Here is a 17,764-nt window from a genome sequence, read left to right as displayed (position 1 = left end):
CAAAATCAATTTGGGTGATGTCAGTTCCTTACCGGGTTAAGAATGCTCGGACAGAATTGAGTAACAGTCATTAGAGTTCAGGTTTAGAAGATTCAGAAACCCTGTAAGGTACAGTGATGATATAGGGCCACCTGTGCTTGGCAGTGATGGTAAGATACATGGCAAGGTAAGGGTTTGGAGGCTATAGAGGTAGGTGGCTGGATGGTGGCACTGTAGTATAGATATACTAATGCAATTGGGCATCATGATTCACCATTATATCTCTGAAAATAAATCTGGAGTTTGTTATGTAGATGACTTTTGTACCTGAGTCCAAAATCTTTTAATATTTTCTGTTTTCAAAATAACTTCTGGGACAAGTCAATGGTCCTCTATAGTCAGTGACTCCAGTCCGATTGGTTATGATGGGGATGGAAGTTTGAAGTTAGGGAGAGGAGAACTCTGTTTGAAAATCTACTTGTATGTGGGCTTGGGAGGGTTTGGAGGTAACCTGAGAAGACTGTGCGGGTCCTCTAGAAGACTCATTGGTCCCTTGAGGCATGTGTAAAAAGAGGAACACACTGCTCAGCATATATGCATATGTAAATATACATATATACTTACATACATATACATACATACATACATATACATATATATGTACATGTACATACATACACAAACCTCTTTTTGGGCACAAAACTGATTTTTTTAAGTTTATTTATTTTGAGAGAGCATGCGCATGTACAAGCAGGAGAGGGGCAGAGAGGGAGAGAGAGAGACAATCCCAAGCAGGCTCTGTGCTATCAGCATAGAGCCTGATATGGGGCTTCATCTCAAGACCATAAGATTATGACCTGAGCCAAAATCAAGAGTCAGATGCTTAGCCGAATGAGCCACCCAGGTGCCCCAAAACCTATTACTTGTGACACATCTATTCTGAAGAAATTTCTGGGGCAAAAAACAAGCAGAGCATAGCGGTTAAACAAGTGAGCCCATGGATAAAGACTGCCTGTGTATGAAATCTGACTCTAAAACCTACTAGTTATGTCCATATGAGCAAGTTATTTTAACTTTTCTCTGCCTCACTTTTCTCATACATAAAATGTAATTAATATTAGCTGCCTCATAAGGCTGTGGTGAAGATTACATGAGGTAATACACACACTTAACTGTAAAACACTTCTAGCACTGCTGCTCATATTCTAAACACCCAATAAGTATTGGCGATGATTCATAACACCTGAGAGGTTAGGAGTGGGGCTATGGAGAGTAAGCGTGGAGTGTGTGGAATGTGTTCTCATACTCGTGATGACTTTTACTCATTCCTCAGGATGTCCTTACACAGAGCTGGCGGGTACACAGACTGTTAGAGGAATGACCTTATGCGGTTGAAAGAACACAGCTCCAGGCTTTCAGAGTTCTGACTCTGGGCTTGAAAAAGTCACCTTAACCATGTCAGCCTCAGTTTCTTTTCTTTTTTTTTTTTTCCTGACACGTCTGCTTAATGTTTGGTCTTCCTCTCTCACAGGGTTGTCACAAGATAGAATGCTTTGTAAATTTTAAAGTGCTGTATCTGTCTCACATTCTTTTTGGGAGCAGCTGTGTATAAATTATAAATAAAAGGAACCATGCAAATAGAAGGAATTATTGCTGTTGTATATTCTGGATGTGCCATTCTGATATATACATCCACTTAATATTAACATGTGTTTGCCAGCATAGGAAGTCCTCTAGTTCTAAATGACTGTGTGTGTATGCATATGCGTGTGTGGGGCTGTATTTTGGGGAGAATGAAATGTGTATATGTTTAAAAATTGAATGCTTTATGAGAAATTAGTTGTTTCCTAGAAGGGAAAGGGGAAAGAAAAGTCTTAAGCTGTCCTGAAAATCAAATCATTCCATAGTGACATTCACCAGAGTCCCCCTGCACAGCTGGTTGAAGACATAGCAACTGTTCATCAGTTAGTCCTGGGAGGCGGTGACTCAATGTGCACCTGTAGGGTGCTGGGAAGTGAAGTTTTTTGAGCGCAGAATGATCTTGGAAAAATTTTTTCAGGCTTATGTTTATCATTTAAACTGAAATGCTCTTTTAGGTAAACTTGGGGTAAGGTCATGGTGCACCAATCCTGAATGTTTGGAGACTGTATGCTAGTTGTCTTCTATTTTAGTTTGGGTTTAAGAGGTAAAGAAGTGTAGACATATATGTAATTTGATGTGGTGACAGAAGCTGAGCCTGTGAGGTCTCCATGTTTTTGAAATGAAGCCCATATTCTTACACTTGAAGAAAAAAAAAATCTTGTCCTGTTTGGTTTTTGCTTATTTCTCTAAGGCTTATCTTTTTCTGCTCACTGTTAGCAATTTGTACCCCAGCCCCACTGTGAACAATTTGTGGTTACCTGAACAATCACGTTCTCCCCTCCTTTGAATGTGCTATTCCTCCTGCCTGTAACTTTCATACCTTAACACCCATCTCTTCACTCGCCTCCAGCAAATAACTTCTCACTCGCCAAGGTTGGATCAGAGTCCCTCCTATGTGATCTCCCAAGGTAGCTGTTATGGTGTCTGTTATCTGGGTTATGATTTCTTGTTTACTGGTCTCTCTCCTAGTAGGCTGTATGCAGTTTGAGGGCAGGGAATTGGATACATTAAATTTCACTTTAACTTAGCTATGGTCTGTATGATCTTGATAAACACTGCCTCTCTAAAACTTATTTTCTTCATCTATAAAATTATTTGACTAATACTTGCCACTTTGTCAGTAATTTGCAGAATATGAAGATAAAATATAGATAAAAATGTAAAAACAAATTGAAAGCAAAGCTAACAAATGTAAAAGCTTTTTACAAAAAAGTGCCATAGAAATAAGGCATTTATAGTTTTTTATGTCTTTTTGATCTAAAAATTATACATTGGGGTGTCTAGGTGGCTCAGTCGGTTAAGCATCCGTCCAACTCTTGGTTTTGGCTCAGGTCATGATCTCACGGTTTCGTGGGTTCAAATCCCACATCTGTCTGCTTGGAATTCTCTCTCTCTTTCTCTCTCTCTGCACTTCCCCCACTCATGCTGTCTCTATCTCTCTCAAAATAAATGAATAAACTTAAAAATAATTATACATTGATATTCTGTCTCAGGGGATTTAATGACAAAGCTGGGGAACTGGATCTTGGGGTTAAGCTAGCTGGAAATCAGTGCTGTTTCCATGGTAAATAGCCTAACAAATGTAGAGACGCTAAGTTACTCTTCTAAAAAAATGCACATTTCGGGGCACCTGGGTGGCTCAGTCAGTTAAGCATCTGACTCTTGGTTTTGGCTCAGGTCATGATCTCATAGTTCATGAGTTTGAGCCCCACATTGGGCTCTGTGCCGACAGTGAAGAGTCTGCTTGGGATTCTCTCTCTCCCTCTCTCTCTCCCTCTTCCCTACTCGCTCTCTCTCTCTCTCAAAATAAATAAATAAACTTAAAAAGTGCACAGTCCTAGCTGGGAGAATCATTGTAATTAGGAACTTGAAAATGGTTTTTGTATAGTGAATGGGTGTGGTAATGAAGTCTTATTTGTGAAAACATATTGATGTTTGAGAGGACTCCCTCTCTGTGGTCTAAGTACTACATCAGTTGAGAATGAAGACACAAGAGCAAGGCAGATGAGAAGCAAAAACATCACCTTTATTATTCATAAAGCCAAAGGAGATTGTGGCATACGACTACAGGCAAGTGAGCTGGTTAACAGTAAACTCTAGAATTATATAGATGTTTTGTTTGTTTGTTTGTTTTATTTTTATTTTTATTTTTATTTTTTTACCCAGTCACAGGTAGTATTGGACCCCTGTGAAGCTATCAAAAACTTAGAGGAGCAGAGCTGGACACACCCACATATTCTTTTTTGGGAGAGCTGACACCTAATGGGACAGAAAAGGAGAAGAGAATGGTCTATGGGTGTTTAGTTATATTTTCCCAACTCACTAATCAGATTAAGCAGCTTTGCTTTTTCTAGAGAAGGCAAAGCCAGTATGTGGGATGATGGCAGGAATTTTATTCTGATCAGCATCTTCCTCCTTCTGTGTGAGAATAGCAAACAAGGAAGCAGGCAAAAACAGGAGCAGAAGCGGGAAAGAAGCTTTATCTACTTACCATGACTCTTTCAGCCAATTTGTTCCTTGTAGGGAGTGCCATTTGTAAAGTATTATTTATTCACAAGCCTTGGCTGAGTGAATGACTTATCAGGGAGCTACATCATGAGGCCATCACCTGTCTCAGACCTCAAGACCTGATATAATGGGAATAAAGAAGCACCTAGACTTGCTACTGCCCCTGGACTCACCTTTCTATAATAGAAAACTGAGCTCACAATTGTTAAAGCCATCTGATGATTGGTGATACTATACGCTGACTTTGTGCCATGGATTTGGCATACCTCACAACAACCCAGAGATTGTTGGTATTATTCCTATTTTTTGGATATAGGAACCAAGGCTCAGAGTGGGAAAGTAACTTGCTCAAAATCATAAAGACAGTAAGTGGGATTTGAAGTTAGGGTTGTCTAAATCTTAAGCTCATTCTATTTCCTCTTTCTTGTGAAAATGGAGAGCTCAGGTTCCTCTTACATCTGTTCTCAGACCCCAGATGGGTATGGGTAGTGTGATTTTATCTTAAAGCCAGGTGCATATTAAAGCTTTGTTCTTGGGCCCTGTTTTGCTTTTCTGGAAGTGTGTTGACCTCTCCAGTAGTCTATGTGAGATGAATAACAGTCTGGGCATTTGGGTGAAGGTGGTGATGGGTTAGAGTGTAAAAATGTTGGCAGCCAGGAGAATTGGCTTACAGCTGTAATTATGCCACTCTTGGCTGCTCAGATAACAAATGAAATGCATCTTTTAGAAAGGAAGTGAACTTCAACCCAGTTGGAGAGATCACTTAGAAAATTGGCATTCTGCTGCATTAATTCATCTTTCAGCAAGACAAATTTGAGTAACTTTGAAGAAGAATTCAGGGTACACGTGTGAATTAAAGTATAAACATCTGCTTTGTAGTTCATGCTTGGGCCCCCATATGTCCTGACCTAATGGCACCTTTCCTCCCATGATGCTAGATATACCCAGCTTTAAATGAAAAACTTACTGTTATCCTGTGGGTTTTCCCCTTTACTTTCACACTACCGCCACACTGACAGTGTTTCACTTCTCACACTTCTGTCTGAAGGTTTTCCCCCACAACAAGCAATTCTCTGTGCCACCAGCCAGGTGTCCTACAGTTTAATTCAATTCTGACACTCTCTACCTGGAGATAGTGCCAGATCCCACAGGTGAAGGGCTGAGTCCCACAAGACTACTCTCACCCCATGTCAGATGCCAATTGCAAGTAGTAGATCTCCGGGTTACCCCACAACTTCTGTCTGATTTGGCAGCAAATCAAAGGTTTCTATACCTCCTCTTCAGGTTTGATTAATGCGTTAGAGTGGCTCTCAGAACTCAGGGAAGCACTTAATTATGTTTATCAGGTTAGTAAGAGGTATGATAAAGGACTTAGATGAAACACCCAGATGAAGAGATACATATGATGAGGTCTGGGAGGGTCCAGAGGCAGGAGCTTCTGTCCCTGTGGAGTTGGGGTACATTACCCTCCCAGTGTTGGATATGTTTACCAATTTGGAAACTCTGCAAACCTTATACTATTGGGATTTTTATGGAGGAGTAATCATGCAGGCATGATTGGTCATAAACTCCATTTATAGCCCTTCTCCTTTCTCAGGAGAAGGGGGGAGGGGATAAAAGTTCCAGACTTCTAATCATGGTTTGTTCTTTCCAGTGACCATTGCTCATCCATAAGCCCACCCAAAGTTGCTTCATTAGGACAAAAGACACTCCTATCACCCAGGAAAATACAAGTTTCAAGAGCTCTGTGCCAGGAACCAGGGGCAGAGATCAATATATATTTTTTCTATTATCTCACGCCAGCTTAAAGGAAAACACTGCTGTATTGTTACTTAAATACTTTAGCTTCAAAATGATTTTTAGCTACTCTGCTTGATGATTCCTTAGCAATAGAGGCATAAAGATGGCATCCTGGTAAAATAGAAGACTTTGGGGATTTGGTGTCAAATATGGAGTTGAATCATACTTTTCTATTTACCAACAGAATAATTTTGAAAGGCTCAGTTTCCTTATTTGTGAAGTGAGAATTCTAACATGCATTGTTGGCTGTGCCTCTGGAGTATTAATAAGACAGATGCAAGCACAGGGCACTAATATTTATTGACCCACCGTCTCTGTGAGTGCTTTGAAAGATATCATTCAATATTCACAACAAGGCAGCCAGAGATTGGCCACATACACTAAAATTTAAACTGTAGAATATTTTCAGGATTTTTCTCCCCTTTTACTACCTGAAAAGTTAAGGAAGAGTTCCAATATGGGTCAAAGGTGAAATGGAGTTTAAGAAGAGCCAGAATTCATTAATGTATAATCTACTTCACTATCTATAATGATTGTTGCACCTTTCAGTGCTATTGTCACTCACTTCCTTAAAGAAGGTGGGCAGGGAGGGAATTCCAGGGAAATACGGTACTAATTCTTAGCTAGAAATCTGGCTACAAATCCCTATATATTCTCCGATGGTGTTGAACATGAATATGAATGTAAACAGGTATGGAACACCAAGACTCGTTTGGCTTTTGTGATCCTGCGTCCAGAAACATAGTAACCTTAAGGTACTTGAATTCCCCATAGGAAGAGAGCCTACCCAGTGTGGAAGCCAATAGCATAAAGCACAGCCTGGGAAAGAAGATGACACAGGAGAGAAAGAAAGACTTAATCATAATGAAATGATGCAACTCATGAATCCAACCATGGCTGAAGACATAATTTTTCTGGAGGTTTCATTGATGAGCCAGTAAGTTTCTTTTATTGTTTCAGCCAATTTGAGCTGGTCTCTGCCATTTGTAATCAAAGATTCCTGCCTGATATAGATATGGACAAAAGCAATAGACATAGATATTAGGAGACGGATGTGATGGAAATGAGAGAGACAAAGTTGATATGATTTCAAAACTGAACGCTTTGGAGAGTAAAAGGAGAACATGGCTTTGTGGTTGATGTCCAGAGTGGTAGAATAATTGTAACAGATTGTTCCCCACTCGGCAGGATTTCTGCCTTTGTCCCTCATGATATACTCTCCTCCCTTTCCTACCTTGCTCTTTGCCCTAGAAGCCTGTGTGAGTTAACTCTGAGGTGCCCTGGGGCTGGCTGTGTCTGTGAAAGATCTTTGCTCTTTTCAAGGTAACCCGGTCTTTGTAATTCTAGGTTCTTTAGGTAATCTCTCCCATCTGACATCCTTTCAGGCTTAGAGGAAATCATTGTCATGATGCTGCTAGTCTCAAGTTCCTGCACTGTCTCTTGTGGTTTCTCTATCCCACCTACATTTTGTAATTGGTCTCTTGGTAAATCACCCCAACCTCAGAATTATTCTAATTTGACAGTTCCATCTGTTTCTGCTTGGAATGCCAAACAGATCCACCCACACTTGATAGTTCATAAAAGGACAGGTTTATGTTGAAACAGTTTCCTCATCTATATAGAGTGCTTTACAGTTTTCAAATTTTCATTCTCATGATCATGTGATAGGCAGGTCGAGTAGTGTTATTCCAATTTTGTAAAGGAAACCAAGACTTGGATAAGAAATAGGTGTCCTAGGTCACATAACCAGTAGGCCGTCCTGGAACCGAGGGCTTCTGACTCCAGCTGCTGTGCATTCATTCTGTCACACCTTGATTTATCTGAAATGAATTAATTTGATTAATGAATTAATTACAATTTACTCTTTCTCATTTATCTCTAGCCAAATATCTAGGTCTTCTAGGAATAAGTATAAACAAGCATAGTTCTCCATTAAATAGATGCAACAGGCATTTGGTAACATGTACCCAGAGAAAGAAAAATTGCGTAAGTTGAGGGAATAATGAATCTACCTTCTGCATATGAGGAGCCACCTAAGATATACTGCAAAAATGGGGGGCAAAAATGATTATAGATATGTTTGCACATCTTGAAACAACAAACAGTTCAATATGATTTATGTAGTTGAGACAGGCTAAAGCCTCAGTAGTATAATAGCTGAGTCATTTGTCTTAGCAAGTATCTTGTTATTGGCAATCAATAATGCAGCCCAGATGACTGATGGCTTTGTTTTCTTGTGGTGCCTCAGCTGGTCTAAATTATTTATTTGACATATTGCCTCTTGGCAGATGTAAGGAAACCAATGATAATATGTTTGCATTGCCTGGATGTATATCTGAGAGGCAAAAATGGGTATTTTCTTCCTGTCACTGATCTTTGGATACATAGGTAGTGTTATGTTTTGTAGAATTGTCATTTCATCTGCTACATGTTTTGGGAAGAGTGAGGCCATAGGGTTTTGAAATGCTATTTCTGGTTGTCCTAAAATGTAATAAACTTCATTACTGTCAAGAGTGCATTTGAGGGGCAGACATCTGCCTTCTTCCCAGCCACAGTGAATACATGTGGGCCCAGGGCCCACACTTTATTGTGATTTATATGTTAAGATGTCTTTCCTTCCCAATAGATGGGCAGGTCCTTGAGGACAGGAACTGTGTCTTATTTATCTTTGTAATCTCGGTATCTGTCACAGAGTCTGACACACTAGTAGTCAGTTAATAAATGTTTGTTGATGAACCAAAGATAGGAATGAATGATCACACAGAGAATTTATAGCTTTTGCTTTAGGTTTACAAGTTATTAACCTTATTCGATAAAGTACTGCTTTGGAAGGTGGCATAAAATAAAAGGCAGATCTTTTTTCTTTTTGAATCTCAGTGACAATAGACAAGTTATTTAACTGTGGTAAGCTTCAGCTTTCTTTATACAAAATGAGGAACACGGTATTTTCTTCATAGTGTTATCATGGGAATTCAAGTGTAATAATGGACTTGAAAAAGTTTGTAAACTTGAAATGTCTATATAAATAAGAAATTTATGTGAGGGTAGTGGTTTACTGGTAAACTGGCCCTACCAATAAAACAAACCAAAACAAACTAGCTCTTATTTGTAGGATTTGCCGATTTCTGTGGTATAAATGCTCCCATCATGGCTGATTTCAAACTAAAGTTTTGAAAACCAGTTCCCAAAATTCCTGAATATTTAACAAGTTGCTCTTGTGAGCTGGCTTCTAGACACCGTTGGGTAAGAAGAAGGGATTTGGCTTAGATGAGGCAGAATTGTGATGTCCTTAGTGTTTGGTTGACATGTGGAAGGGAGTTCTGTATTTTGAGAAAGACTACCAAAATGTTTTGACAGGGAGACTTTAGATCTGTACCTAAAGTTGAGCAATATGACATCATTACAATGACTTTCTTAGTGGCAGAGAGGTACCCAGAAATTCTTTCACCCTTAACTGAAAATTTTTGGCACTAATACTGAATGATTCATTCAACAAATATTTATTTATTTTGGGTAGGAGAGGGAAACTGCTGGAAAAGCACTAAAAATGGGGAATGTATTCATTAGGTGATCTGTGATTCATGGAATAGATTAACATTGACCTTTTTTGGGGAAAGGGGGGTTAATGGAAGGATAAACTGGACCTGACTAGGAGACATCAGAATCTGGGATGGCTCTACAGATGTCTTTCCTTTGGTCTTCTGGATCTGTTATGGTGTCTTTGTTTCTCTTTACTAGTCTCAGGCTTTTCACAATTTGATAATGCAGAAGATGTGGTTATATGTTATATTTCATAATTCTATCTAATGGCCTTCACTTAGCATAAGCTGTATTCATAGGGTCATAACAAAAGTTCAGTGTGACTAAGTTAATGTGCATGTCAGGAAGTGATTCTCAATTTTTAGCATGCATTAGAATCACCTGGAGAGTTATTGAAAATTAGACTCTGGGAATGTAGCTAGAGTCACCATAACTCAATATCTTGGGGTGGAGCCCAGAAAAATAAGCACCGTTGATTATTCTGATGCAGGTGGTTGGAAAAACGTGTTTGGAAAAGAACCCTGCCAATTGTTTAAGTAATTTACCTTTCATGGTTGGACTTTATCTTCTAACTCAGTGGGTTCTCAACCTTGGCTGCACATTGGGATCACTTGAGAGCTTTAAAAAAACCACTCACTCTTGGCACCCCAAAAGTTCTGATTTAACTTATTTGGGATGTGATCTGGTATTGGGACTTTTAAGAATCTCCTCAACTGACTGTATTATGTAGCCAAGTTTGAAAACCCTTATGCTATGGGAGCCTGTGAAGGGGTTTAAGCAGTATGCTGTTGAGGAGTGAAATGGTCAATTTTTCATTTGAATTACTCTACTAGCTGAGTGGAGAAAGGAACCGAGAGCTATGATACTCTTATGTTCAAACAGGAGGTGAAAGGCAGGAGGTTGGTGCAAGAAGGTAGGATACTCAAACTTAAGATTTCAAAGGTGGAACACAGGTTCCAGATGAATATACGAACTAAGAGTATGGCTGTGGAATGAGTGGTGGAAGAAAATAAGTGAAGATCATCAGAGTTAAGAGGGTCAATAACAGAGAAGCTGGGCACAGATAGTAGTCATGTGGAGGGATAGAAGGGATATAGTCATATGTGAGAACCTCAAAGAAAGGTGTTTTTTTTTTTTTTTTTTACACAAGATGGAAGACTAATGGCCTGGACGTAGGGTATCATGACACTAAATGCTTCCTCCTACAAGAGAAGTAGGTGACTTTGTGGATGAGAGAGAAAGGAAGAAGAGAAAAGGAGAAATTTGGAGAGGGTTATGGGGTAGGGGATGGGGGAATGGTTATCTAAGAGGGAGACAGATTTTAGTTAAGGCAGGAGGTGGAGAGAATACTCTTGGATTAGATACATTTATAATGACTGAGAAAGAGTTTTAGAGGGTACATTCAGAATGTCAGAATGGAGGTTGTATTTGGGGTGGAGCTTGTATAGAGTTGGTAGTCACTAGGACTGACCACAAATATAGTTGTCTCTTCTTCAGGGCACATGGCACGATTGCATTTTTCTCCATCCTTTGATCAATGGTGGCCCTGTGGCTTTATTGGACCAATGTGACAAGTGAGCAGAAATGATATGTGTTACTTCTACACGGAAGCTTTAAGAGCTAGGTCAGGATTTACCATATCCACTTTCCTCTGTCACGGCAACCACCAACATTTAAAATACTAAAGTCTAGGGGCGCCTGGGTGGCGCAGTCGGTTAAGCGTCCGACTTCAGCCAGGTCACGATCTCGCGGTCCGTGAGTTCGAGCCCCGCGTCGGGCTCTGGGCTGATGGCTCAGAGCCTGGAGCCTGTTTCCGATTCTGTGTCTCCCTCTCTCTCTGCCCCTCCCCCGTTCATGCTCTGTCTCTCTCTGTCCCAAAAATAAATAAACGTTGGAAAAAAAAAATTTTTAAATACTAAAGTCTATATCAGCCTAGGGTCCTGGATCAGGACCCTGCTGCTAATCTATGATAGACATGAATCAGGAACAGGGACTGAACCTTTGTGCTTTTTTAAGCCACAGAAATTTTTATTTGCTTTGTTACCTTAGCATAACCTATGGGAGGCAGACCATGTATGTATGAATGTATAGTCCAGGGCAAAAGCTCAGAGAACAAACCACAAACCATTAGTATCAGGTGTTAGTTGCAGTTGGCTATATTTGGGGGAAAAAAAAGGCAGACATACAATCAGGAATGAAAGGAAATAAAATACATACACACAAAAAAATACTTCACAGTTGGAAGAGGAAGCCACCCCTCAATTCCAAACAGAAAAAAGACATAATTCCGAAAACTCTGGAATGGTAAAGAACAATTAAAACTTGGCATTGGAGCAAGCATCAACTTAAGAGTATGGCCATCATATCCATTGTAGATGGGGTTACCTCAAGGTCAAACTCTAACTAAGCGTATACTGCGTGGTGATGTGGTACCATAGGCCACAGAGCTGTCGTGTGGATAGGATGACCACTGGCTCAAGTTTGCTGGTACTTTCAGTGCAAGAACTGTGAAATTCCAAGACACATAGAAAAGACACATAGGGGCTCCTACCTGTGGGCCCCATAATGGGCAATTTTGCCTGGATGAGAAATAAAACCTTTGTGGTTTTAAGCTACTGAACATTTTGGTATGGTTACTGCCACATAAACCTGGCCTATTTTGGCTACTCCAGGAGGAAAGGAACCATAGGAAGAGGAGAAGAGTGGAATTGGGGAGTGGACCAGAGCATTTTGTTTTGACTCCTTATGACGTTAAGAGGCAGTGAAGCCAGTGGGGTTAGCTCACCTCAGAGTTCTAAGTGGTGCTCTAGGTCAAAGTGCGGCCAACGTATGCCACACGCTGGACACATGTGAAGGCAGAAGGCATGTTTACTTTGACATTTTTCGTTTGTTTTTCAAGTGAATTCCCTAAGGACCCTTAAAATAACTTAATTACCTCAAAAATTGTCACACAAACATTTGGATACACATCTATTACATGGCCTGTGTTATTCTTTCCCTGTGAATTTTTTTTTGGGGGGGGGGTCTCAGCAATGTATATGGACTCATAGAGGTTTCCAGACCAGTTTGAACTGATGGGAGAAAGCATTAGTTGTTGCATTGCTAACGTCCATTAGGAGGACAACCTTAGGCTCAGAATTACACTGATTGAATATGAATGAGATCTGGGACTTTTTATTTTTATTTACTTTTCCTGTTCCAATAAAATGAATATGCATTGTAATGGGAAGGCAGATAGGGCTATTACCAGTGCAGCTGAGAACAATTAGTTCTTATTTGCTTAACACCGTTTCTTAATGTGCAATTGTAAAACTTTTCACAGGATGTTTTAAATGTAATCAATTTTTCATTGCTGTTTCTAATAATTCAAAGAGCCTGACATTTGCAATCAAGCCAACTATGGTCGATACCCATTTTCTCTTAGTTAAATAGGAATTGAACTCAGTGACACAATGGTGGCTTCTGGAACTGATTCTGTGTGCTTACTCTTTTGTGAGGGCTCCATCAGATTCATGAGTTTGCAGGACAGACTGTCAAGTATCACAGGGCCAGCTGGACTTCCTGCAGTGCAGGGGTCAGCAGCCCCATCGGGGCACGGAACCTGGCCTTACTACTTCCTAAAAGTGTGCACTTGGGCAACTTGCTTCTCTGCACCTCAGGTCCCTCACTTATAAAATCAGAAAGAATTTCTTTTACAGAGTTGTTTTAGGATCAAATGAAATATTGCATCAGTCATGTTAAATTACTCACTATTAGTGGCAAGTGACAAAAAATCCAACCCAAACTACCAAAAACTAAAAGGGAATTTAGGAACTTGATAGGGTTTGGGATGTGCTACCCCAAACTGGGGCACAATGGCGTATTGGCTATTTTAGGCTGGAGGAATTTGAGAAACAGTAGGTATAGGAAGGACTTCCTGACATTTCCTTGAAGCAGGTCGTAAGACCCTCATATGGGAGGTGTCCTCCCTGTATATGGAGGACAGCAGCATCCGATTGCCAAAGATGCAGGGATGCTAAAAGGAATTTGAATGAACAGGTTTTGGTAAGTTACCCCCAATTTACTACTTTTAGCTTGTACTCCTTTGTCCTATCGCATTTTTTCCATGCCTCTCTACTCTTCATCAAACCTAGTATAAAAACACTCAGATTGAAAGGGTTCTTTATGGGGCGCCTGGGTGGCGCAGTCGGTTAAGCGTCCGACTTCAGCCAGGTCACGATCTCGCGGTCCGGGAGTTCGAGCCCCGCGTCGGGCTCTGGGCTGATGGCTCAGAGCCTGGAGCCTGTTTCCAATTCTGCGTCTCCCTCTCTCTCTGCCCCTCCCCCGTTCATGCTCTGTCTCTCTCTGTCCCAAAAATAAATAAAAAAAAAAAAAAAAAAAAAAAAAAAAAAAAAAAAGAAAGGGTTCTTTAGGTCTTCATTTCCTTATGAAGGCTCTTCTGTTATGTAAAATTTACATTAAATACATTTGTATGCTTTTCTTTTGTTAATCTGTCTTCTCTTCTAGAGACCCAGCTGAGAACCTAAGAAAGAATGGGAAGGTATCTCCCTTTGGGTTCCTATAGGAAGTATATCAAGGGTTTTTCTGGTTTCAGGAATAGCTGGATCCTGGGTACTGAAATGATGTGAGGATCCTCTTTATGCCATTTGTATCAATATGTGTTAGTTTTGGGGCGCCTGGGTGGCGCAGTCGGTTAAGCGTCCGACTTCAGCCAGGTCACGATCTCGCGGTCCGTGAGTTCGAGCCCCGCGTCGGGCTCTGGGCTGATGGCTCAGAGCCTGGAGCCTGTTTCCGATTCTGTGTCTCCCTCTCTCTCTGCCCCTCCCCCGTTCATGCTCTGTCTCTCTCTGTCCCAAAAATAAATGTTGAAAAAAAAAAAAAATTTAAAAAAAAAAAAAAAAAAAAAAATATGTGTTAGTTTTATTCTCTTCTTTTCAGATCCAGGTTCTAAATCAGGGGCAACAGGTCTAGAGCTATGGGGGAAAAAAGTTTTGGGGGGAATAAAGACAGAAGAAAATGGCAGCTTTAATGACTTTTTTTTTCAGTAGTTTTCATGGGCTTGCCTCCACACTATTTCCTTGAGCATCTCTTCATCATATTCTAAGCCAAGGATCAGCGAATTACAGCCGGCCAGTAGGTAGGGCCATATCTAGCCTGCTGTCAATTTTTGCAAGTGGAGTTTTATTGGACTACAACCATGCTTCCTCATTCTTGTATTGTGCATGGCTGCTTTTATGCTACAGTGGCATTGTTGATAAGCTGTGACAGAGACCACATGGGCAACAAAGCTTAAAATGTTTACTCTCTGGCTACTTATGGAAAGTTTGCTGGCCTCTTCCAGAAAAAAGTTGAAACTAGTGGATTCAGAGTGGCTTGTTTACCAGGTAGTATGCAAGACAACCCATTGTGAAAACTGAGAAATATATTTCACCTTGTATTTTTTCTCATTCTCTTTTTTTTAAATTTCAGCTTTATTGAAATATAATTGACATATGAACTTGTAAAATATTTAAAGTGTACATATACCTGTACGTTGTAGAACAGATTGTCCTCATCTAGTTAACATTCATTACCTCATTTATACCAATAAGTGAGCAAATACAATGTTATCAACTCTCATGTTTTACATGAGATCCTGAGCCTTATTCATCTTATAGCTCAAAGTTTGTACTTTTTTATCAACTTCTCCCCAACCGTCCTAGCCCCTGGCAACCACTTTTCTACCCTCTGTTTCTAGGACTTTGCCTTTTTTTTAAATTACCCATATAAATGATACCATTTGTATTTGCCTGTGTGGCATATTTCATTTAGCATGATGCCCTCAAGGTCTATCCATGTTATTGCAAATGGTAGAATTTCCTTCTTTCTCATGGCTGAATAATATTCCCTAGTGTGTATATATATATCACACCTTTTTGTCTCATTTTTCTTTCTGAAATATTTAAAGAGTAAACTTTTCTAATACTTAATATACATCTTGACAGTATTTAATGAATGTATGTAACTAAAAATATATATTTAATATATATAATATTTATATATTTATGTGACAAATTAACATATTAAATATATAGATATGTGTCATTTATATTAAATAAATATATTTAGAATATATATTAGATCTACACATTATATTAAATCTATAAATTTATTTATGATCTGTTTTATATTTAATATAATATACAAACTATATATTATATATAGAGAGAGACAGAGACAGACAACAGAGACAGAATTTAAAATTTTGTACTGCTTGTCCATCACTTTGGGACAATTTGCATGTACTTAATTCCATTCTCCTTCCCATCTCAGCTGGCTAAGTGTATCTGCTCCTAGTGTAGCCCTGTGTTTCTTATCACTGCATGATGAGGATGGCGTGCTAAATCTAACTGTTCATTTAGAGATAGATGTAAAATAATAAAAATTCAGTGGAAGGAAGAGTAAGGGAGGCAGGCTGCTGCCTGTGATTATTGAAACCAGGCACATTGTAGAAGCATCAAAAGAATAAACAATCCGATCTGTCTTATTTCTGAATTTTAAAAGAGAATGGTATTTCTATTCATCATTTATCTCACCCGGGATTTGAACAAATACAGGATTTCTGGCAGCAATTATTGATTTTTCAATATTTATAGAAAATGACACATGTTCTGCCAAATGTGATATTTAGTAAGTGAGGTGAGTTCTATAAATCCAGAGGATTGGGGGTTGTGCTAGCAGGACAATTTGTAAAATATGTTAAAGCTGATTAATAAGAAATAGATATGTCAATGAGGTTTTAAAGTGAAACAATAAAGGGATGTTGGAACCCAGTGGGAATACCTTAGGCTTGACTCTACAAGCACTGGCTGGGCTCAAAGCGTGGAAAGCTGGATCATCCTTTCATACTCGTGGGAAAATTGGGTTGTGGGACAAAGAAACCTTTTCTAGGAAGCAGCAGGTATGTGAGAGGAGGACAGTTTTTTTTCCTGATGTACTTTCTGTCATTCTGTCCCCCGCCCTGCCCCCCCCCCCCACCTTTTGTTTTTTTCTTTCTGTGTGGCTTGCTGCTTGGATCTGTTGGATTTTTTCCCTCATTTAAAAAATATATATTTGTGCCTGAGAGTGAAAACCTACTGTTATGGAGTGAAGATTGTTTAAGAAATGTGGAGCTGGGGCGCCTGGGTGGCTCAGTTCGTTAAGCCTCCGACTCTTGATTTTGCCCCAGGTCATGAGCTCAAGGTTTGTGAGTTCGAGCCCCGCATTGGGCTTTAAGCTTACAGTGCAGAGCCTGCTTGGGATTCTGTCTCTCCCTCTCTCTCTCTCTGCCTTCCCCTACTCTCTCTCTCTCTCTCAAAATAAATTTTAAAAAATTAAAAAAAAATGTAGAGCCGTTTACATAAGGGGTCCCATGGAGAAAGGATGGAGATCCTAAATCTTTATTCTTTTTTGTTTTTTAAATGTTTATTTATTTATTTTGAGGTAGAGCGTGCACATGTGTGTGGGGTAGGGACAGGAGAGAGAGCGAGGGAGAGAATCCCACTCAGGCTCTGCACCGTTAGCACATAGCCCCATGCGGGGCTCCATGAGATAGTGACCTGAGCTGAAATCAAGAGTTGGACACTTAACTGACCGACCTACTCAGGCATCCCCTAAATTTTCATTCTTATATGGAAGGTTTCTGGAATTGCTTGAGGTAGGTAGCCTGGGTTAATTCTGACCAAATTCCCAGGGCAGACAGTGCCCCGAGGCTTCCATTGTAACGTCTCCACTGGAGAGAAGAGAGATGGTGCAAGCTAACTGGCTCCTGCACTGAATCCACTGAAAAGGGAAAGGGGGAGAGTAAGTCGATGTCTTTGACAAATGGTGGCTCAGGTTCTTCCCTCTCCCTGTCTACCTTCTTAAGGCAAATTTATGTCCTGGGGAAAATGGAGAGAGAAACCTGTTTCAGACTTGTGATACTGGAATCCTGCGTCGGTTTTGGTGTGGATCGGGCATGACAGTTTTCCGGGGGGGGGGGGGGGGGGGAACATTTTTTTTCCTCATACTTTGAAGAACATTTACATTCTTGGAAAGGAGTTGTCCGAGTATCAGGGCAAAGAACAGGAGATCTGGCCTCAAAATCATTGCTTCACTTGAGATAGGCAGCCCACAACAATTAGCTGATGGCTCTTTTCCAAGTACTCAATTTTCTAGCTATTGTGGGATGTGCCGGACACAAGGGGGCACCACTGAGCTGTGGGTCTTGTACTGAGACCAAAGAAATTAGCCTTTTTTGAGATGGAGATTCTGGGATAAATAGAAGAAAGGAGTGCTT

Source organism: Lynx canadensis, chromosome D1 (genome assembly GCF_007474595.2).
Source record: "Lynx canadensis isolate LIC74 chromosome D1, mLynCan4.pri.v2, whole genome shotgun sequence".
In the NCBI taxonomy this organism is placed as follows: Eukaryota; Metazoa; Chordata; class Mammalia; order Carnivora; family Felidae; genus Lynx; species Lynx canadensis.
The sequence above is the reverse complement of the archived record's forward strand: the minus strand, read 5'-3'. Positions refer to the sequence as shown.